This window comes from Aegilops tauschii, chromosome 2, assembly GCF_002575655.3.
Source record: "Aegilops tauschii subsp. strangulata cultivar AL8/78 chromosome 2, Aet v6.0, whole genome shotgun sequence".
In the NCBI taxonomy this organism is placed as follows: Eukaryota; Viridiplantae; Streptophyta; class Magnoliopsida; order Poales; family Poaceae; genus Aegilops; species Aegilops tauschii.
Genome location: NC_053036.3, coordinates 463,757,976 through 463,782,697, shown reverse-complemented (window position 1 = coordinate 463,782,697; position 24,722 = coordinate 463,757,976).

The window sequence follows — 24,722 nt, the reverse complement described above, 5'->3', positions numbered from 1 at the left end:
AGCACTATTGGCAGTAGGCCTAAGTGCACAGTAGAGTAGGGCTTTTCCCTTTTATTTACTCTTTTCAATTATTAGCTTCTATTTTTAAATAGTTTCAACTATCAAATGAATTTTGTTGAGCATGTACATTTGCACATAATTGCAATGCAATACCTGGGGGTTGCCCAAACAGTTTCAATTTATTTTCCAATGTTAAAAACATATTTTTAAGGCTATTTCATTTGCTGCTCGAACGCTTATTAATTTCATAGGAATAAATTGGGGGTCAAATAATGTTGGTTTCAACAAAACAAACATCAGGGGGAATTATAGAATAAAACGAACAATTTAGTTCCACAGTTTGAAGAAACAATTTATTTGACTTTATTTCAGAATTTGAATTTGGCTTTGATATATCAAGGGGCAATTTGGCTTTAGTCAAACCTGATGACATGGCACCATTAGCGGGTGATTACTTTAGCATGATTCTCGGGGTGTTACAAATCTCCTCCACTACAAGAAATCTCGTCCCGAGATTTAAGAGGTAGGGTGAGGGGGAAAGGATTTGGTTATGAAATTTTAACGATTCTTCTCGGTCTTAGTTGCTCTTCTCGAAGAGATCGATCCATTACATTGATGTCCTTATTCCTCCGCTTCAGGTCATCATGATGAAGTCGTCATCCTTTCTTCCGGGTCTTCATTGTACATATGAAGGACAAGGGGTAACTTCGGAAGAACAGACCTCTGAAAGGTTGACTATCTGGTTGATATCATCGGGGAAGGTGGCGGAAAGTAACTCTCGAATGGAAATTTAAGACAATATCGAGAGCAAAGTAAGGAGGTATCGTGGGGAAGTTTCGAGCGGGCAGGCAATCATCCGATGCCTGAAGGGTTCAGAGCAACGGGAATAAGTATTGTGTCTGATACCAAAATTGATGATCTCACGAAAGGTGGCCCGTGAATTACATACGAAGCCAAGCGTGAGGAATAACTTTGGAAACCGGGGGTGTATAGGAGAGTCAGGTTTCGATCCTGGGACCTGTGGGTTATGGGCCCACCATGTGGGTTAAAGGTAGAAAGGGCGGTGATATTTTGCACAGTCATGATAACAAGGCATGTCAGAGGATAGCCTATCAATTATGTCGGCAACGTCGGTACCAAGGGCAAGGGACGAAGAGAACCATCTTCCTGCTCGTGGAACGAGGCGGACCAATAGGTAAAGTTCTCGTCCATCGGTGGTTACCGGAACGTTATCAACAATATTAACAGGGTCTTACTGATAGAGTGGTTCAACGAGGTGCTTACCTAAGCAGGAGAATATTACTGCTTAGATCATATAGATCACCAGTAAGGTTAAACAAAACAATGGAAAGGAAAAGGTGATTATCAGATTAAACAGAACAATGTAAAGGAAAATGTGTTTAAACACATGTTTCAGGGATATATCCTTCACAAGGACAAGCAGAGCATGATATCCATGACAGGATAGAAAGTAGAAAACCATTTAGGTAAGGGGAGAGGAATTTCATGACATTACCCATACAATGGTGTTTGAATAATTGATAATGAAAATTTGGCATTGCGCTTCAAATGTTATTATTGATGATCAGAGTACCACAGACATGCTTTGAGATAGCATTGACATGGTCTTCGAGCAAGGCCGGACTTTGGATACTCAAAGGATTCATCGGGAACAACTTATAGAATAAGTCTTACAATTTCCTCATGGAAGAATGGCTAACCTTGCTAAAAAGGAAACTATAACAATAGGTCCTCTGGCCAAGGGTGCTAAGCAAAGACACCACCTTACCAGGTTATGTAGATACCAATGTTATAACTCTTGGAAATATGTCCCAACCATCATATCTGACCGAGATTCAGATCCGATTGGTGTCAGGATACCTCAGACATCAGGATGCCTGAAAAGAGAAGGTGAAACAAAATTTAACGAGATGACACTATGAGATTCTCGGAAATGATCTATGGAAGCGAGTTTCGAAACAAGAGTTCATCATTAAACCAAGGAGAGGATGAGGGGGTGGCTGATGAACTAAACGACAATTCATCAAGATTTCCAAAAGATGGATTTCCACAATCATGTGAACAAAGAGATAACATTTGTCAGATCAAATGATATAATGAGGTATGCTCGAGGAAAACATACTCAATTAAACATTGGTGGAAAGCTGCACCCAAAATATGGGCTTAGGTAGCATGATCAATGTTGGAACGGTGATTCGATAACCAATAGTCTAAGAATGAACTAGCGACCATTAACTCCAAAGCAATAGGATTGCTAGAAGTTTTGAATTCACGCATCATAGTTCAATTGTCGGTATTCAGGTTAGAAACAACACGGGGATCGGAAAACGAATGGAGATGGCGAGAAGTATTACTATATCAAGAATTCTCAAGAGGTGGAGCAATTCTCACAATATCCTTGACATAAAAGATGGTAATACTCCAAGGTAGAACATAACATAAGCTGGTTAGCAAGGAGCTCCATAACATGATCAAGTTTGTGAGGAAAGGAAGGTAAGGATGTTGTCGATGGTAACTCAAATTACCAAGGAATGAGGATGGCACTTAGCATCAAGAATTCCATTGATATCCTGGAAGGAGTCAAGATGTTGATGATGATCACGACAATTTGTTGTCGAGAGGATCCACGAAGAAGCAATTGATCAGCGACTGCATCAGCAAAAGGACTGATGCAGCAAAAGATTATTGGAGCCACAGATACTACACAAACTCGGGGTCAAGTTTGTTGTTCGAGGTGAAACGATAAGACGAGGAAATTGACGAAAGCTTAGTTCATCGCCGAAAGTTGTGCTCCGGGAATAAGGACCAGATAGCACAGTTAAAAAGTTGCACGATCATGATATAGCCGATCAGGCTAGGAATGACTTGAAGGGTTATTAAATCATAAGCAACGAAAATTACTTAGAGTTATTGAATCGGAGTGCGCAACCGATTCACTTAATGGTGTTCTCGAGTGACTACTAACTCAGAACCCGAGGGAAATTGGAATTGGCGAGAATAATAGTTGATGAAGATACCAGAGTGTAATGCTCGATAGTAGATCAAAGTAAGGGTTGGATAGGTGCAATGATCTGCAGAAGACAAGTACTTCAACTTGTCCGAGAAATGGTATTTAAAAGGAGAACATGTCCGGAACAACGATTGCAAAATGCCAGATCCCAGATATAAGATAAACTTATACCAAGGAAATATTTATTTGAAGAGAAGCTTTAATGATACGATCTACATCGTTTCCATGGGCGTGAACACAAAGTTCAAGGTAGACTCCCACTTCTCCAATGCGAGACCATTCATTCACTGCTCTGATAAAAATGATTTCAGTGTGAAAACCTACCGGGTGAATTACTAGAGGAGTATAACCCGTGAAAAGTTTTCGGGTCACACAGATTAAGGAAGGCATAAGGTTCAACCCATCGGGATATCTTAGAAACATATACCGCAAGTTCCAAATATCACCAGCTCGAAAGCAGAGCATGGTTGGCCAAATCAGAGAATAGGATTTACTAATGGCATTATCTATCAGGGAAGAATTCACAAGGCGATTAAATATGAAGGACATTGCCGAATAATAATCCAACAAAGGATTTGACGGTCGATAGCGGAGCTGATGTGAGCATCGGCACACAACCAGTTGAAGAAAGAATGCAAGGGCATCATATTATAGAACATCTGAATGATTCGATGCTTAGATATCAAAGGAATTATGATTTCCAAATCGAAGGATCAGAAGAGGGCGCTGTGATCAAGGGTGGATAAGTTCAATAGACCTAAGGTTACAATTGACGACAAATAGATTGGTCGAGAACAAGCTCATGTTTAAAATGACGTCTGAGCCGAAAAGATAATTTAAAAGGAGCAACTGATGATTGCGTGCATTCGCACTCAGGTTGAATCAATAGGATCAAAATGACGGGGCCTAAGGATACCAACGAATATTGCCAGACATATGGAAAACATCATAATGCAAGCAGACAAGTATTACACAGCAATAAGCTACTAAGGATTTTTGGAGGATCGAATAGTATTTCGAAGACCAATGTGTAACACATGAACAACTGGGGATGAACGGATACTCGATAAGGGCGAGAAATTATCCATAGGGGTATTCAGGTGGCAAGGAACTGCAAGGCAGTAGGCACAAAATATTCTCGGGACAATAGAAAGGATTTCAAGGTATCTTGTAATAACAAGATCAACTGGGAATAAAAGTAAGAACGGCAAGTGTATGTATTTATCCATAGGGGTATTTCGGTGGTAGGGAATTGCAAAAGCAATGGGCACAAAGTCTCAAAAGAGTATCGGAGAGTAACTTCAAAATCTTCTGGTGCAGCCGGCGATCATCTGGACTGAAGGGGCTCTCCGGGAGAAAGTGTTTTCGAGAACCTAAAGTTAGATTTTAGAAAATCATTTAACCCGAATAGAAGAGAGATTAGAATCCTAGAGTATAGACGAGGAATAAAAGATCCTAATACCACCAAATGGCGACGTGGGCCCATGGGCCGCACAGCCATGTTAGTAAAAGTTTTGTAAAGTCTAGACTCAACTTCGGCCAAGGAGTTGGAAAGGGGGATTCCTACAGGCAGTCGGCTCTGATACCAACTTGTGACGCCCCCGATTCAATCGTACACTAATCATACACGCAAACATGTACGATCAAGATCAGGGACTCACGGGAAGATATCACAACACAACTCTGAAAATAAAATAAGTCATACAAGCATCATAATACAAGCCAGGGGCCTCGAGGGCTCGAATACAAGTGCTCGATCATAGACGAGTCAGCGGAAGCAACAATATCTGAGTACAGACATAAGTTAAACAAGTTGCCATAAGATGGCTAGCACAAACTGGGATACAGATCGAAAGAGGCGCAGGCCTCCTGCCTGGGATCCTCCTAAACTACTCGTGGTTGTCGTCAGCGGCCTGCACGTAGTAGTAGGCACCTCCGGTGTAGTAGGAGTCGTCATCGACGGTGGCGTCTGGCTCCTGGGCTCCAGCATCTGGTTGCGACAACCAGGTAGATGGGAAAGGGGGAAAAGAGGGAGAAAAGCAACCGTGAGTACTCATCCAAAGTACTCGCAAGCAAGGATCTACACTACATATGCATGGGTATCTGTGTAAAGGGGCTATCTCGGTGGACTGAACTACAGAATGCCAGAAAGAGGGGGATAGCTAGTCCTGGCGAAGACTACGCTTCTGGCAGCCTCCATCTTGCAGCATGTAGAAGAGAGTAGATGGGTAAGTTCACCAAGTATCATCGCATAGCATAAACCTACCCGGCGATCCTCTCCTTGTTGCCCTGTTAGAGAGCGATCACCGGGTTATATCTGGCACTTGGAAGGGTGTGTTTTATTAAGTATCCGGTTGTAGTTGTCATAAGGTCAAGGTACAACTCCAAGTCGTCCTGTTACCGAAGATCACGGCTATTCGAATAGATAAAACTTCCCTGTAGGGGTGCACCACATTACCCAACACGCTCGATCCCATTTGGCCGGACACACTTTCCTGGGTCATGCCCGGCCTCGGAAGATCAACACGTCGCAGCCCCACCTAGGCACAACAGAGAGGTCAGCACGCCGGTCTAAATCTAATGGCGCAGGGGTCTGGGCCCATCGCCCATTGCACACCTGCACGTTGCGAACGCGGCCGGAAGCAGACCTAGCCTAGCAGGCGTTCCAGTCCAATCCGGCGCGCCCGCTCAGTCGCTGACATCACGAAGGCTTCGGCTGATACCACGACGTCGAGTGCCCATAACTGTTCCCGCGTAGTTGGTTAGTGCGTATAGGCCAGTGGCCAGACTCAGATCAAATACCAAGATCTCGTTAAGCGTGTTAAGTATCCGCGAATGCCGACCAGGGCCAGGCCCACCTCTCTCCTAGGTGGTCTCAACCTGCCCTGTCGCTCCGCCACAAAGTAACAGTTGGGGGCCGTCGGAAACCCAGGCCCACCTCTACCGGGATGGAGCCACCCGCCCCTTCAGCCCCCATCTCCGAACAGTATCATAAGTAATGTAACAGTATAAAGTATATATCATATGCCCATGATCACCTCCCGAAGTGATCACGACCCAGTAGTATAGCCTGGCAGACGGACAAGAGTGTAGGGCCACTGATGGAACACTAGCATCCTATACTAAGCATTAGGATAGCAGGTAAAGGTATCAACAATTGTCGCAACAATGACAGGCTATGCAGCAGAATAGGATTAACAAAAAGCAGTAACATGCTACACTACTCTAATGCAAGCAGTAGAGAGAAGGAATAGGCGATATCTGGTGATGAAGGGGGGGGTTGCCTGGTTGCTCTGGCAAGAAGGGGTCGTCAACAACGTAGTCGATCGGGGCAGCAGCGGCATCAGTCTCGTAGTCTACCGAAGAATAAGAGGGGGAAGAAACAGTAAATACGGAGCAAACACAACATCACAAAACATAACAAGGCAATACGTGGTGCTAGGGGTGACCTAACGCAGTACTAGGTGCTACCGGCGAAGGGGGGAAACATCCGGGAAAGTGTTCCCGGTGTTTGACATTTTCGGACAGATGAAATGGAGGGGGGTTGTTGCATGTTCGCGGTGCTAGGGACGTGTGGCGGACAAACCGATTGCGTATTTGGATTCGTCCCGTCGTTCTGAGCAACTTTCATGTATAAAGTTTTTCCATCCGAGCTACGGTTTATTTTATATTAATTTTAAAAGATTTAATCAATTTTCTGGATTTATTTATTATTTCGAATTAAACAGGAAAGTTTGCTATAGGTACCGAGGAATGTACCCAGCGGAAAGGTTGTGTGACTGACAGTGGGGTCCAGTGGCAGAGTTGACCCTGTCAATATTTGACTAGTCAATTGATGAATAGTAACAACGGGTCCTGGATGTCATGGACTGTGATATCTATAACATTTTAATTTAAAAAATAGGGTCCACCTGCCATTGATACACCAGGCTAACTAAACATGTTAGCACTAACTAATTGGGATGGCCCCATGTGCGAGAGGCACATATGTGCACTTGCCTGTGCAGACACGCACATAACGCAGGCACATGGCCACGACCACTGCCGAGGCCAGCACGGGAGCTACCAGGGAAGGGTGCGGGCGCGAGGGGGGTGGGGGAGCGGAACGGCGGGCGGCGGCGGCTGGAGACGGCTCGGTCGAAATTGGCGAGAGCAGGCAACGACGGCAGCAGCAACAGGCAACGCGCGGGGATGCGGCGAGGCCAGGGAGTCGAGCGGCGCGCGCGGTCGTGGGCAGAGGCGGTCGCCGGCGGTAGCGGCGCAGGCGGGGGCACGCGCCGGGGCACGGTGGGGAGACTCGGCGGCCGCGGCGCAGCAGGGGAAGCAGGGCGGAGCGCGATAGCAGGGTCGGGAGGCACGATCGTGAGCGCGATGGCCGGGAGCTGGGGCGCGACAGTGACTATGGCCTAAGGCACTAGATGCAAAGGGGAAAGGGGGAGACGGGGGAGGACGAAGTTGCTGCTCACATCGGTGACGAGGAGCGACTCGGGGCAGCCGGAGGAGGTCGAGGGGGCCTGTGAGGCTCGGTCGACGGCGAATCAAGGCCGCGGCCGAGGCAGATTCCGGCGAGGGGGACGGGCGCGGGCGCCGTTGCTGCAGCTCCTCCGCCCCGATCCGGTGGTGTAGTCGACGAAGGCGACGACAGCGCTTCTCTTGGCCTCTTCCTGGTCGGCAAGGAGGCCGTTGGCCACGACGACGACGAGGCAGTGGTGGCGATGGCGTTCGAGATCGAGCAAATCGAGTGGAACGGCTCAAGGAGGAAGAAAATGAGGGGGCTAGGGTTCCGGGGGGTGTCGAGGGTGACCTAATATGCGCCGGGGATGCGGCGGATGGCCGCTGCGTGGCCATCCGCGGCGCGGACGCACGCGCTGCCTCCAGCGCACCCTCGGTGAACAGGTGAAGGAGACGACGGAGGAGGTGGGATGGTCCAGCACTATTGGCAGTAGGCCTAAGTGCACAGTAGAGTAGGGCTTTTCCCTTTTATTTACTCTTTTTAATTATTAGCTTCTGTTTTTAAATAGTTTCAACTATCAAATGAATTTTGTTGAGCAATGCAATACCTGGGGGTTGCCCAAACAGTTTCATTTTATTTTCCAATGTTAAAAGCATATTTTTAAGGCTATTTCATTTGCTGCTCGAACACTTATTAATTTCATAGGAATAAATTGGGGGTCAAATAATGTTGGTTTCAACAAAACAAACATCAGGGGGAATTATAGAATAAAACTAACATTTTAGTTTCACAGTTTAAAGAAACAATTTATTTGACTTTATTTTAGAATTTGAATTTGGCTTTGATATATCAAGGGGCAATTTGGCTTTAGTCAAACCTGATGACATGGCACAATTAGCGGGTGATTACTTTAGCATGATTCTCGGGGTGTTACATAGATCACATCATATCTAGTAAAGTACGATTACGACGTTCGGACACACCATTACGCTGTGGTGTTCCGGGTGGCGTGAGTTGCGAAACTATTCCACATTGTTTCAAATGAAGACCAAACTCGTAAATCGAATATTCTCCTCCATGATCGGATCGTAGAAACTTTATTTTCTTCTTACGATGATTTTCCACTTCACTCTGAAATTCTTTGAACTTTTCAAATGTTTCAGACTTATGTTTCATCAGGTAGATATACCCATATCTGCTCAAATCATCTGTGAAGGTGAGAAAATAATGATACCCGCCGCGAGCCTCAACATTCATCGGACCACATACATCAGTATGTATGATTTCCAACAAATCTGTTGCTCGCTCCATTGTTCCGGAGAACGGAGTTTTAGTCATCTTGCCTATGAGGCATGGTTCGCAAGTACGAAGTGATTCATAATCAAGTGATTCCGAAATTCCATCAGAATGGAGTTTCTTCATGCGCTTTACACCAATATGATCCAAACGGCAGTGCCACAAATAAGTTGCACTATCATTATCAACTCTGCATCTTTTCGCTTCAATATTATGAATATGTGTGTCACTACTATCGAGATTCAACAAAAATAGACCACTCTTCAAGGGTGCATGACCATAAAAGATATTACTCATATAAATAGAACAACCATTATTCTCTGATTTAAATGAATGACTGTCTTGCATCGAACAAGATCCAGATATAATGTTCATGCTTAACGCTGGCACCAAATAACAATTATTCAGGTCTAAAACTAATCCCGAAGGTAGATGTTGAGGTAGCGTGCCGACCGCAATCACATCGACTTTGGAACCATTTCCCACGCGCATCGTCATCTCGTCCTTAGCCAATCTTTGCTTAATCCGTAGTCCCTGTTTCGAGTTGCAAATATTAGCAACAGAACCAGTATCAAATACCCAGGTGCTACTGCGAGCATTAGTAAGGTACACATCAATAACATGTATATCACATATACCTTTGTTCACCTCACGATCCTTCTTATCCGCCAAATACTTGGGGCAGTTCCGCTTCCAGTGACCAGTCCATTTGCAGTAGAAGCACTCAGTCTCAGGCTTAGGTCCAGACTTGGGCTTCTTCACTTGACCAACAACTTGCTTGTCGTTCTTCTTGAAGTTCCCCTTCTTCCCTTTACCCTTTTTCTTGAAACTGGTGGTCTTGTTGACCATCAACACTTGATGCTCCTTCTTGATTTCTACCTCCGCAGCCTTTAGAATTGCGAAGAGCCCAGGAATTGTCTTATCCATCCCATGCATGTTATAGTTCATCACGAAGCTCTTGTAGCTTGGTGGCAGTGATTGAAGAATTCTGTCAATGACACTATCATCAGGAAGATTAACTCCCAGTTGAATCAAGTGATTGTTATACCCAGACATTTTGAGTATATGCTCACTGACAGAACTATTCTCCTCCATCTTGCAGCTGTAGAACTTATTGGAGACTTCACATCTCTCAATCCGGGCATTTGCTTGAAATATTAACTTCAACTCCTGTAACATCTCATATGCTCCATGACGTTCAAAACATCGTTGAAGTCCCGATTCTAAGCCGTAAAGCATGGCACACTGAACAATTGAGTAGTCATCAGCTTTGCTCTGCCAGACGTTCATAACATCTGGCGTTGCTCCTGCAGCGGGTTTGGCACCTAGCGGTGCTTCTAGGATGTAATTCTTTTGTGCAGCAATGAGGATAATCCTCAAGTTATGGACCCAGTCCGTGTAGTTTCTACCATCATCTTTCAACTTAGCTTTCTCTAGGAACGCATTGAAATTCAACGGAACAACAACACGGGCCATCTATCTACAACAACATAGACATGCAAAATACTATCAGGTACTAAGTTCATGATAAATTAAAGTTCAATTAATCATATTACTTAAGAACTCCCACTTAGATATACATCCCTCTAATCATCTAAGTGATCACGTGATCCAAATCAACTAAACCATGTCCGATCCTCACGTGAGATGGAGTAGTTTTCAATGGTGAACATTACTATGTTGATCATATCTACTATATGATTCACGCTCGACCTTTCGGTCTGAGTGTTTCGAGGCCATATCTGCATATGCTAGGCTCGTCAAGTTTAACCCGAGTATTCTGCGTGTGCTAAACTGGCTTGCACCCGTTGTATGTGAACGTAGAGCTTATCACACCCGATCATCACGTGGTGTCTCGGCACGACGAACTTTCGCAACGGTGCATACTCAGGGCGAACACTTGTACCTTGAAATTTAGTGAGAGATCATCTTATAATGCTACTGTCGAACTAAGAAAAATAAGATACATAAAGGATAAAGATCACATGCAATCAATATAAGTGATATGAAATGGCCATCATGATCTTTTGCCTTTGATCTCCATCTCCAAAGCACCGTCATGATCACCATCGTCACCGGCGCAAGACCTTGATCTCCATCGTAGCGTCGTTGTCGTCTCACCAACTATTGCTTCTACGACTATCGCTACCGCTTAGTGATAAAGTAAAGCAATTACATGGTGATCGCATTTCATACAATAAAGCGACAACCATATGGCTCCTGCCAGTTGCCGATAACTCTGTTACAAAACATGATCATCTCATACAATAAAATTTAGCATCATGTCTTGATCATATCACATCACAACATGCCCTGCAAAAACAAGTTAGACGTCCTCTACTTTGTTCTTGCAAGTTTTACGTGGCTGATACGGGCTGAGCAAGAACCGTTCTTACCTATGCATCAAAACCACAACGATTTTTCGTCAAGTATGTGCTGCTTTAACCTTCAACAAGGACCGGGCGTAGCCACACTCGATTCAACTAAAGTTGGAGAAACTGACACCCGCTAGCCACCTGTGTGCGAAGCACGTTGGTAGAACCAGTCTCGCGTAAGCGTACGCATAAAGTCGGTCCGGGCCGCTTCATCCAACAATAGCGCCGAATCAAAGTAGGACATGCTGGTAAGCAGTATGACTATTATAGCCCACAACTCACTTGTGTTCTACTCGTGCATATAACATCTACGCATAAACCTGGCTCTGATACCATTGTTGCGGAACGTAGTAATTTCAAAAAAATTCCTACGCACACTCAAGATCATGGTGAAGCATAGCAATGAGAGGGAAGAGTGTTGTCTATGTACCCTCGTAGACCGTAAGCGGAAGCGTTATGACAACGCGGTTGATGTAGTCGTACGTCTTCACGATCGACCGATCCTAGTACCGAAAGTACGACACCTCCGCGATCTGCACACGTTTGGCTCGATGACGTCCCACGAGCTCACGATCCAGCAGAGTGTCGAGGGAGAGCTTCATCAGCACGACGGCGTGATGACGGTGATGATGAAGCTACCGGCGCAGGGCTTCGCCTAAGCACTGCAACGATATGACCAAGGTGGATTATGGTGGAGGGGGGCACCGCACACGGCTAAGAACAATGTCTGTTGTGTGTTCTAGGGTACCCCCCTTCCCCCGTATATAAAGGAGCAAGGGGAGGCCGGCCGGCCCTTGGGGCGTGCCAAGGAGAGGGGGGAGTCCTCCTCCTAGTAGGAGTAGGACTCCCCCATTCCTAGTCCAACTAGGAAGGGGGAAGGGGGAAGGAAGGAGAGGGAGAGAAGGAGGAAAGAGGGGGCACCGCCCCCCTTCCTTGTCCAATTAGGACTCCCAAGGGGGGGGCGGCCAGCCCATGGCTCCCTCCTCTCTCTCTCACAAGGCCCATGTTGGCCCAATAGTTCCCCCGGGGGTTCCGATAACCCCCCGGCACTCCGATAATTATCCGGTGACCCCCGAAACACTTCCGGTGTCCGAATATAATCGTCCAATATATCAATCTTTATGTCTCGACCATTTCGAGACTTCTCGTCATGTCCGTGATCACATCCGGGACTCCGAACTATCTTCCGTACATCAAAACACATAAACTCATAATACCGATCGTCACCGAACGTTAAGCGTGCGGACCCTACGGGTTCGAGAACTATGTACACATGACCGAGACACGTCTCCGGTCAATAACCAATAGCGGAACCTGGATGTTCATATTGGCTCCCACATATTCTACGAAGATCTTTATCGGTCAAACCGCATAACAACATACGTTGTTCCTTTTGTCATCGGTATGTTACTTGCCCAAGATTCGATCGTCGGTATCTCAATACCTAGTTCAATCTCGTTACCGGCAAGTCTCTTTACTCATTCCGTAATGCATCATCCCGCAACAAACTCATTAGTTACATTGCTTGCAAGGCTTATAGTGATGTGCATAGCGAGAGGGCCTAGAGATACCTCTCCGACAATCGGAGTGACAAATCCTAATCTCGATCTATGCCAACCCAACAAGTACCATCGGAGACACCTGTAGAGCACCTTTATAATCACCCAGTTACGTTGTGACGTTTGGTAGCACACAAAGTGTTCCTCCGGTATTCGGGAGTTGCATAATCTCGTAGTCATACAAACATGTATAAGTCATGAAGAAAGCAATAGCAATATATTAAACAATCAAGTGCTAAGCTAACGGAATGGGTCAAGTCAATCACATCATTCTCTAATGATGTGATCTCGTTAATCAAATGACAACTCATGTCTATGGCTAGGAAACATAACCATCTTTGATTCAACGAGCTAGTCAAGTAGAGGCATACTAGTGACACTCTGTTTGTCTATGTATTCACACATGTACTAAGTTTCCGGTTAATACAATTCAAGCATGAATAATAAACATTTATCATGATATAAGGAAATATAAATAACAACTTTATTATTGCCTCTAGGGCATATTTCCTTCATCTCTTAGATAGATCTTTTGTGATTGTAGGATTTTTTTTTCAAATACTACGTTCCCCAACAGACTTGCAACTATAACAAAAAAATTGCGTGTTATGGTGAAATTACAAATAGGCCAGAAAAGGATCGACCCTAGTTGTGTGTTAAGACTCAAGATTGGACTTGTAACTGGGACAAATATTGGCCGGACCAATGCATATCAAGTGCAAGTCAGGCATGTCTCTTCCACAGAGACTGACTTTTCGACATCAAACTTCAAAAAGAATTCAAAAAAGGAAACAAAAAGTGACATAATATGTCACTTCCATTTCTACAACGCATGCTAGAGGAAAAATGGGTGACAAGAGCGTGAGGAGGAAAAGGCCCCACAAAAATACAAACGTGCAACATGAATGGCCAATTCTACATCGCGACCTAGAAAGAACGCATTGAAACGGGCTGCCAGCGCGTTGCGATAATGGGCTTAAAAAGTGAAGCCAAATAGGCCAAAAAAGGATGCACGACAAACAAATAGTGACCAGCGAGATGGGGGGTGGAACGCTTGCATAAAAGTTACATAAATTAGAAATGAATTGTGGCAAACTTAGAGGAGATATCTGAAGGAAATATGCCCTAGTGGCAATAATAAAGTTGTTATTTATATTTCCTTATATCATGATAAATGTCTATTATTCATGCTAGAATTGTATTAACCGGAAACTTAGTACATGTGTGAATACATAGACAAACAGAGTGTCACTAGTATGCCTCTACTTGACTAGCTCGTTGAATCAAAGATGGTTAAGTTTCCTAGCCATAGACATGAGTTGTCATTTGATTAGCGGAATCACATCATTAGAGAATGATGTGATTGACTTGACCCATTCCGTTAGCTTAGCTCTTGATCGTTTAGTTTGTTGCTATTGCTTTCTTCATGACTTATCCATGTTCCTATGACTATGAGATTATGCAACTCCCGAATACCTGAGGAACACTTAGTGTGCTATCAAACATCACAACGTAACAGGGTGATTATAAAGATGCTCTACAGGTGTCTCCAATGGTGTTTGTTGAGTTGGCATAGATCGAGATTAGGATCTGTCACTCCGATTGTCGGAGAGGTATCTCTGGGCCCTCTTGGTAATGCACATCACTATAAGCCTTGCAAGCAATGCGACTAATGAGTTAGTTGCGGGATGATGCATTATGGAATGATTAAAGAGACTTGCCGGTAACGATATTGAACTAGGTATTGAGATACCGACGATCGAATCTCGGGCAAGTAACATACTGATGACAAAGGGAATAACGTATGTTGTTATATGGTTTGACCGATAAAGATCTTCGTAGAATATGTAGGAACCAATATGAGCATCCAGGTTCCGCTATTGGTTATTGACCGGAGATGAGTCTCGGTCATGTCTACATAGTTCTCGAACCCGTAGGGTCCGCACGCTTAACGTTCGGTGACGATCGGTATTATGAGTTTATGTGTTTTGATGTACCAAAGGTTGTTTGGAGTCCTGGATGTGATCACGAACATGACGAGGAGTCTCGAAATGGTCGAGACATAAAGATTTATATATTGGACGACTATGTTTGGACTTCAGAATGGTTCCGGGTGAGTTCGGGCAATTACCGGAGTACCGGGGGGGGGGGGGTTACCGGAACCCCCCGGGGAGTCTAATGGGCCATATGGGCCTTAGTGGAGAGAGAGAGGGGCGGCCAGGGCAGGCCGCATGCCCCCTCCCCCTTGGGTCCGAATTGGACTAGGGAAGGGGGGCGGCGCCCCCCTTTCTTTCTCCCTCTCTCCTCCTTCCTTCCTCTCCTACTCCAACTAGGGAAGGGGGGAATCCTACTCCTGGTGGGAGTAGGACTCCCATTAGGGCGCGCCATGAGAGGGCCGGCCCTCCCCCTCCTCCACTCCTTTATATACGGGGAGGGGGCACCCCATAAACACACAAGTTGATAGTTGTCTTAGCCGTGTGCGGTGCCCCCTGATGTCTACTACGCAACCTTCTTCTTGTAGATGTTGTTGGGCCTCCAAGTGCAGAGGTTTGTAGGACAGTAGCAAATTTCCCTCAAGTGGATGACCTAAGGTTTATCAATCCGTGGGAGGCATAGGTTGAAGATGGTCTCTCCCAAACAACCCTGCAACCAAATAACAAAGAGTCTCTTGTGTCCCCAACACACCCAATACAATGGTAAATTGTATAGGTGCACTAGTTCGGCGAAGAGATGGTGATACAAGTGCAATATGGATGGTAGATATGAGTATTTGTAATCTGAAAACATAAAAACAGCAAGGTAACTAATGATAAAAGTGAGCACAAACGGTATTGCAATGCGTTGAAACAAGGCCTAGGGTTCATACTTTCAATAGTGCAAGTTCTCTCAACAATAATAACATAACTGGATCATATAACTATCCCTCAACATGCAAGAAAGAGCCACTCCAAAGTCACTAATAGCGGAGGACAAACGAAGAGATTATTGTAGGGTACGAAACCACCTCAAAGTTATTCTTTCGGATCGATCTATTCAAGAGTTCGTACTAGAATAACACCTTAAGACACAAATCAACCAAAACCCTAATGTCACCTAGATACTCCAATGTCACCTCAAGTGTCCGTGGGTATGATTATACGATATGCATCACACAATCTCAGATTCATCTATTCAACCAACACAAAGAACTTCAAAGAGTGCCCCAAAGTTTCTACCGGAGAGTCAAGACGAAAATGTGTGCCAACCCCTATGCACAAGTTCACAAACGGAACCCGCAAGTTGATCACCAAAACATACATCAAGTGGATCACGTGAATATCCCATTGTCACCACAGATAAGCACATGCAAGACATACATCAAGTGTTCTCAAATCCTTAAAGCCTCAATCCGATAAGATAACTTCAAAGGGAAAACTCAATCCATTACAAGAGAGTAGAGGGGGAGAAACATCATAAGATCCAACTATAATAGCAAAGCTCGCGATACATCAAGATCGTGCCGAATCAAGAACACGAGAGAGAGATATCAAACACATAGCTACTGGTACATACCCTTAGCCCCGAGGGTGAACTACTCCCTCCTCATCATGGAGAGCGCCGGGATGATGAAGATGGCCACCGGTGATGATTCCCCCCTCCGGCAGGGTGCTGGAACAGGGTCCCGATTGGTTTTTGCTGGCTACAGAGGCTTGCGGTGGCGGAATTCCCGATCTATTGTGCTCCCCGATGTTTTTAGGGTATATGGACTTATATAGGCGAAAGAAGTCGGTCAGGGGAGCCAAAAGGGGCCCATGAGGGTGGGGGGCGCGCCTCCCTGCATCGTGGCTTCCTGGAAGCTTCCCTGACGTCTACTCCAAGTCTCCTGGATGTCTTCTGTTCCAAAAATAACTCTCCCGAAGGTTTCTTTCCATTTGGACTCCGTTTGATATTGCTTTTCTTCGAAACACCGAAATAGGCAAGAATACAACAATTTGGGCTGGGCCTTCGGTTAATAGGTTAGTCCCAAAAATAATATAAAATAGCATATAAATGCATATAAAACATCCTAGATGGATAATATAATAGAATGGAACAATCAAAAATTATAGATACGTTGGAGACGTATCACCCCCCTCCACAGATTCCACCTCGGTCATATCGTTGTAGTGCTTAGGCGAAGCCTTGCGAGTCGGTAACTTCATCATCACCATCATCACGATGTCGTCCTGATGAAGCTCTCCCTCGACACTCAGCTGGATCGAGAGTTCATGGGGCGTCACCGAGCCGAACGTGTGCAGATCGCGGAGGTGCCGTACTTTTAGTACTAGGATCGGTCGGATCATGAAGACGTACGACTACATCAACCACGTTGTCATAACGCTTCCGCTTTCGGTCCACGAGGGTACATGGACAACACTCTCCCCTCTCGTTGCTATGCATCACCTAGATGGATCTTGCGTGTGCGTAGGATTTTTTTTGAAATTACTGCGTTCCCCAACAGTGGTAACAGAGCCAGGTCTATGCATAGATGTTATATGCATGAGTAGAACACAAAGAGTTGTGGGCAATAATAGTCATAATGCTTACCAACATGTCATACTTTGATTTGGCGGTATTGTTGGATGAAGCGGCCCGGACCGACATTACGCGTACGCTTACGTGAGACTGGTTCTACCGATGTGCTTTGCACACAGGTGGATGGCGGGTGTTAGTTTCTCCAACTTTATTTGAACTGAGTGTGACTACGCCCGGTCCTTGTTGGAGGTTAAAACAACACACTTGACGAAAAATCATTGTGGTTTTGATGCGTAGGTAAGAATGGTTCTTGCTCAGCTCGTAGCAGCCACGTAAAACTTGCAACAAAAAATTAGAGGGCGTCTAACTTGTTTTTGCAGGGAATGTTGTGATGTGATATGGTCAAGACATGATGCTAAATTTTATTGTATGAGATGATCATGTTTTGTAACAGAGTTAGCGGCAACTGGCAGGAGCCATATGATTGTCGCTTTATTGTATGAAATGCAATCGCCATGTAATTGCTTTACTTTATCACTAAGCGGTAGCGATAGTCGTAGAAGCAATAGTTGGCGAGACGACGACGATGCTACGATGGAGATCAAGGTGTTGCGCTGGTGACGATGGTGATCATGACGGTGCTTTGGAGATGGAGATCAAAGGCACAAGATCATGATGGCCATATCATATCACTCATATTGATTGCATTTGATGTTTATCCTTTATGTATCTTATTTTGCTTAGTTCGATGGTAGCATTATAAGATGATCTCTCACTAAATTTCAAGGTACAAGTGTTCTCCCTGAGTATGCATCGTTGCGAAAGTTCGTCGTGCCGAGACACCACGTGATGATCGAGTGTGATAAGCTCTTCGTTCACATACAACGGGTGCAAGCCAGTTTAGCACACGCAGAATACTCGGGTTAAACTTGACGAGCCTAGCATATGCAGATATGGCCTCGAAACACTCAGACCGAAAGGTCGAGCGTGAATCATATAGTAGATATGATCAACATAGTAATGTTCACCATTGAAAACTACTCCATCTCACGTGAGGATCGGACATGGTTTAGTTGATTTGGATCACGTGATCACTTAGATGATTAGAGGGATGTATATCTAAGTGGGAGTTCTTAAGTAATATGATTAATTGAACTTTAATTTATCATGAACTTAGTACCTGATAGTATTTTGCATGTCTATGTTGTTGTAGATAGATGGCCCGTGTTGTTGTTCCGTTGAATTTTAACGCGTTCCTAGAGAAAGCTAAGTTGAAAGATGATGGTAGCAACTACACGGACTGGGTCCATAACTTGAGGATTATCCTCATTGCTGCACAGAAGAATTACATCCTGGAAGCACCGCTAGGTGCCAAACCCGCTGCAGGAGCAACGCCAGATGTTATGAAGTTCTGGCAGAGCAAAGCTGATGACTACTGAATTGTTCAGTGTGCCATGCTTTACGGCTTAGAATCGGGACTTCAACGATGTTTTGAACGTCATGGAGCATATGAGATGTTACAGGAGTTGAAGTTAATATTTCAAGCAAATGCCCGGATTGAGAGATATGAAGTCTCCAATAAGTTCTATAGCTGCAAAATGGAGGAGAATAGTTCTGTCAGTGAGCATATACTCAGAATGTCTGGGTATCATAATCACTTGACTCAGCTGGGAGTTAATCTTCCGGTTGATAGTGTCATTGACAGAGTTCTTCAATCACTGCCACCAAGCTACAAAAGCTTCGTGATGAACTATAACATGCAAGGGATGGATAAGACGATTCCCGAGCTCTTCGTAATGCTAAAGGCTGCGGAGGTAGAAATCAAGAAGGAGCATCAAGTGTTGATGGTCAACAAGACCACCAGTTTCAAGAAAAAGGGTAAAGGGAAGAAGGGGAACTTCAAGAAGAACGGCAAGCAAGTTGCTGCTCAAGTGAAGAAGCCCAAGTCTGGACTTAAGCCTGAGACTGAGTGCTTCTACTTCAAAGGGACTGGTCACTGGAAGCGGAACTGCCCCAAATATTTGGCGGATAAGAAGGATGGCAAGGTGAACAAAGGTATATGTGATATACATGTTATTGATGTGTACCTTACTAATACTCGCAGTAGTACCTGGGTATTTGATACTGGTTCTGTTGCTAATATTTGCAACTCGAAACAGGGACTACGAATTAAGCGATGATTGGCTAAGGACGAGGTGACGATGCGCGTGGGAAATGGTTCCAAAGTCGATGTGATCGCCGTCGGCACGCTACCTCTACATCTACCTTCGGGATTAGTTTTAGACCTGAATAATTGTTATTTGGTGCCAGCTTTAAGCATGAACATTATATCTGGATCTTGTTTGATGCGAGACGGTTATTCATTTAAATCTGAGAATAATGGTTGTTCTATTTATATGAGTAATATCTTTTATGGTCATGAACCCTTGAAGAGTGGTCTATTTTTGTTGAATCTCGATAGTAGTGACACACATACTCATAATATTAAAGCCAAAAGATGTAGAGTTTATAATGATAGTGCAACTTATTTGTGGCACTGCCGTTTGGGTCATATTGGTGTAAAGCGCATGAAGAAACTCCATTCTGATGGACTTTTGAAATCACTTGATTACGAATCACTTGGTACTTGCGAACCATGCCTCATCAGCAAGATGACTAAAACTCCGTTCTCCGGAACAATGGAGCGAGCAACAGATTTGTTGGGAATCATACATACTGATGTATGTGGTCCGATGAATATTGAGGCTCGTGGTGGGTATCGTTATTTTATGACCTACACAGATGATTTAAGCAGATATGGGTATATCTACTTGATGAAACATAAGTCTGATACATTTGAAAAGTTCAAAGAATTTAGAGTGAAGTGGAAAATCATCGTAACAAGAAAATAAAGTTTATGCGATCTGATCGTGGAGGAGAATATTTGAGTTACGAGTTTGGTCTTCATTTGAAACAATGTGGAATAGTTTTGCAACTCAGGCCACCCGGAACACCACAGCGTAATGGTGTGTCCAAATGTCGTAATCGTACTTTACTAGATATGGTGCGATCTATGATGTCTCTTACTGATTTACCGCTATCATTTTGGGGTTATGCTTTAGAGACGGCTGCATTCACGTTAAATAGGGCACCATCTAAATCCGTTGAGATGACACCTTATGAACTGTGGTTTGGCAAGAAACCCAAGTTGTCGTTTCTTAAAGTTTGGGGCTGCGATGCTTAAGTGAAAAAGCTTCAACCTGCTAAGCTCGAACCCAAATCGGAGAAATGTGTCTTCATAGGATACCCAAAGGAGACTGTTGGGTACACCTTCTATCACAGATCCAAAGGCAAGACATTCGTTGCTAAGAATGGATCCTTTCTAGAGAAGTAGTTTCTCTCGAAAGAAGTGAGTGGGAGGAAAGTAGAACTTGATGAGGTAACTGTACCTGCTCCCTTATTGGAAAGTAGTTCAGCACAGAAATCAGTTCCTGTGACTACTACACCAATTAGTGAGGAAGCTAATGATGATGATCATGTAACTTCAGATCAAGTTACTACTAAACCTCGTAGGTCAACCAGAGTAAGATCCGCACCAGAGTGGTACGGTAATCCGGTTCTGGAGGTCATGTTACTTGACCATGACGAACCTACGAACTATGAGGAAGCGATGATGAGCCCAGATTCCACGAAATGGCTTGAGGCCATGAAATCTGAGATGAGATCCATGTATGAGAACAAAGTGTGGACTTTGGTTGACTTGCCCGATGATCGACAAGCCATAGAGAATAAATGGATCTTCAAGATGAAGACTGACGCTGACGGTAATGTTACTGTCTACAAAGCTCGACTTGTTGCGAAAGGTTTTCGACAAGTTCAAGGAGTTGACTACGATGAGACCTTCTGACCCGTAGCGATGCTTAAGTCCGTCCGAATCATGTTAGCAATTGCTGCATTTTATGATTATGAAATTTGGAAAATGGATGTAAAGACTGCATTCCTGAATGGATTTCTGGAAGAAGAGTTGTATATGATGCAACCCGAAGGTTTTATCAATCCAAAGGATGCTAACAAAGTGTGTTAGCTCCAACGATCCTTTTATGGACTGGTGCAAGCATCTCAGAGTTGGAATAAATGTTTTGATAGTGTGATCAAAGCATATGGTTTTATATAGACTTTTGGAGAAGCCTGTATTTACAAGAAAGTGAGTGGGAGCTCTGTAGCATTTCTAATATTATATGTGGATGACATATTGTTGATTGGAAATGATATAGAATTTCTGGATAGCATAAAAGGATACTTGAACAAGAGTTTTTCAATGAAAGACCTTGGTGAAGCTGCTTATATATTGGGCATCAAGATCTATAGAGATAGATCAAGACGCTTAATTGGACTTTCACAAAGCACATACCTTGATAAAGTTTTGAAGAAGTTCAAAATGGATCAAGCAAAGAAAGGGTTCTTGCCTGTGTTACAAGGTGTGAAGTTGAGTCAGACTCAATGCCCGACCACTGCAGAAGATAGAGAGAAAATGAAACTCATTCCCTATGATTCAGCCATAGGTTCTATCATGTATGCAATGCTGTGTACCAGACCTGATGTGTGCCTTGCTATTAGTTTAGCAGGGAGGTAACAAAGTAATCCAGGAGTGGATCACTGGACAGCGGTCAAGAACATCCTGAAATACCTGAAAAGGACTAAGGATACGTTTCTCGTTTATGGAGGTGACAAAGAGCTCGTCGTAAATGGTTACGTCGATGCAAGCTTTGACACTGATCCGGATGACTCTAAGTCACAAACCAGATACATATTTATATTGAACGGTGGAGCTGTCAGTTGGTGCAGTTCTAAGCTAAGCGTCGTGGTGGGATCTACGTGTGAAGCGGAGTACATAGCTGCTTCGGAAGCAACAAATGAAGGAGTCTGGATGAAGGAGTTCATATCCGATCTAGGTGTCATATCTAGTGCATCGGGTCTAATGAAAATCTATTGTGACAATACTGGTGCAATTGCCTTTGCAAAGGAATCTAGATTTCACTAGAGAACCAAGCACATTAAGAGACGCTTCAATTCCATCCATGATCAAGTCAAGGAGGGAGACATAGAGATTTGCAAGATACATACGGATCTGAATGTTGTAGACCCGTTGACTAAGCCTCTCTCACAAGCAAAACATGATCAACACGAAGACTCCATGGGTGTTAGAATCATTACTATGTAATCTAGATTATTGACTCTAGTGCAAGTGGGAGACTGAAGAAAATATGCCCTAGAGGCAACAATAAAGTTGTTATTTATATTTCCTTATATCATGATAAATTTTTATTATTCATGCTAGAATTGTATTAACCGGAAACTTAGTACATGTGTGAATACATAGACAAACACAGTGTCACTAGTATGCCTCTACTTGACTAGCTCGTTGAATCAAAGATGGTTAAGTTTCCTAGCCATAGACATGAGTTGTCATTTGATTAACGGGATCACATCATTAGAGAATGATGTGATTGACTTGACCCATTCCGTTATCTTAACACTTGATCGTTTAGTTTGTTGCTATTGCTTTCTTCATGACTTATACATGTTCCTATGACTATGAGATTATGCAACTCCCGAATACCGGGGGACAACTTAGTGTGCTATCAAACGTCACAACGTAACTAGGTGATTATCATAATGCTCTACAGGTGTCTCCAATGGTGTTTGTTGAGTTGGCATAGATCGAGTTTAGGATTTGTCACTCCGATTGTCGGAGAGGTATCTCTGGGCCCTCTCGGTAATGCACATCACTATAAGCCTTGCAAGCAATGTGACTAATGAGTTAGTTGCGAGATGATGCATTACGGAACGAGTAAAGAGACTTGCCGGTAACGAGATTGAACTAGGTATTGAGATACCGACGATCGAATCTCGGGCAAGTAACAAAGTGATGACAAAGGGAACAACGTATGTTGTTATGCGGTTTGACCGATAAAGATCTTCATAGAATATGTAGGAACCAATATGAGCATCCATGTTCCGCTATTTGTTATTGACCGGAGATGAGTCTCGGTCATGTCTACATAGTTCTCGAACCCGTAGGGTCCGCACGCTTAACGTTCGGTGATGATCGGTATTATGAGTTTATGTGTTTTGATGTACCGAAGCTTGTTCAGAGTCCCGGATGTGATCATGGACATGACGAGGAGTCTCGAAATGGTCGAGACATAAATATTGATATATTGGACGAGTATGTTTGGACTTCAGAATGGTTCCGGGTGAGTTCGGGCAATTACCGGAGTACCGGGGCATTACCGGAACCCCCCGGGGAGTCTAATGGGCTATATGGGCCTTAGTGGAGAGAGAGAGGGTCGGCCAGGGCAGGCCACGCGCCCCCTCCCCCTTGGGTCTGAATTGGACTAGGAAAGAGGGGCGGCACCCCGTTTCCTTCTCCCTCCCTCCTCCTTTCTTCCTCTCCTACTCCAACTAGGGAAGGGGGGAATCCTACTCCCGGCGGGAGTAGGACTCCCCTTGGGGCGCGCCATGAGAGGGTCGGACCTCCCCCTCCTCCACTCCTTTATATACGGGGGAGGGGGGGCACCCCATAGACACACAAGTTAACAGTTGTCTTTGCCGTGTGCGGTGCCCCCCTCCAGAGATTCCACCTCGGTCATATCATTGTAGTGCTTAGGCGAAGCGCTGCGTCGGTAACTTCATCATCACCGTCATCACGCCGTCGTGCTGACGAAGCTCTCCCTCGACACTCAGCTGGATCGAGAGTTCGTGGGACGTCACCGAGCCAAACGCGTGCAGATCGTGGATGTGCCGTACTTTCAGTACTAGGATCGGTCGGATCGTGAAGACGTATGACTACATCAACCGCGTTGTCATAATGCTTCCGCTTTCGGTCTACGAGGGTAAGTGGACAACACTCCCCCCTCTCGTTGCTATGCATCACCTAGATGGATCTTGCGTGTGCGTAGGATTTTTGTTTAAATTATTGCGTTCCCCAACAATATCGTTCTATATAAAAAAGGTATTCACAATTTTAGAAGGTGTTCAAGAACTTGAAAAATATTTCCAAAACTTAGAACAACGATCCACATAATCTTATTCAGAAATTTGTAGACAAAGGAAAAATAAAATAAAATGGACACACGAAAAGATAAAAAAAATCATACATAGAGATAATAGAGAAAATGAAGAACTAAAAAGAATAAAAAGAAGTTGGTAATAGTTTTCGGAAAGAAAACACATTGAAGGGTATAGAAAACACAAAAGCACTTCAAAAAGGAAGAAAATGACACCCACATGCTAGTGTTCCCCTGCCATTGCCTCTTCTTTTTTTGAAACAAAACTTCAAACTTTATGAATTAGAAATAATTGTTACATCGTCCATAAGAAGAGGTACAATATCCTTCATAGGCTCCTCAAACCAATCCCTGGTGGCTGAAAATTTTGCTAACCTAGCTATTTCATGGGCCACTTTATTTGCTTCCCTATTACAGTTTTCAAATTTAACTATAGGAAAATCACATGCCAAAAAGTAACAATCA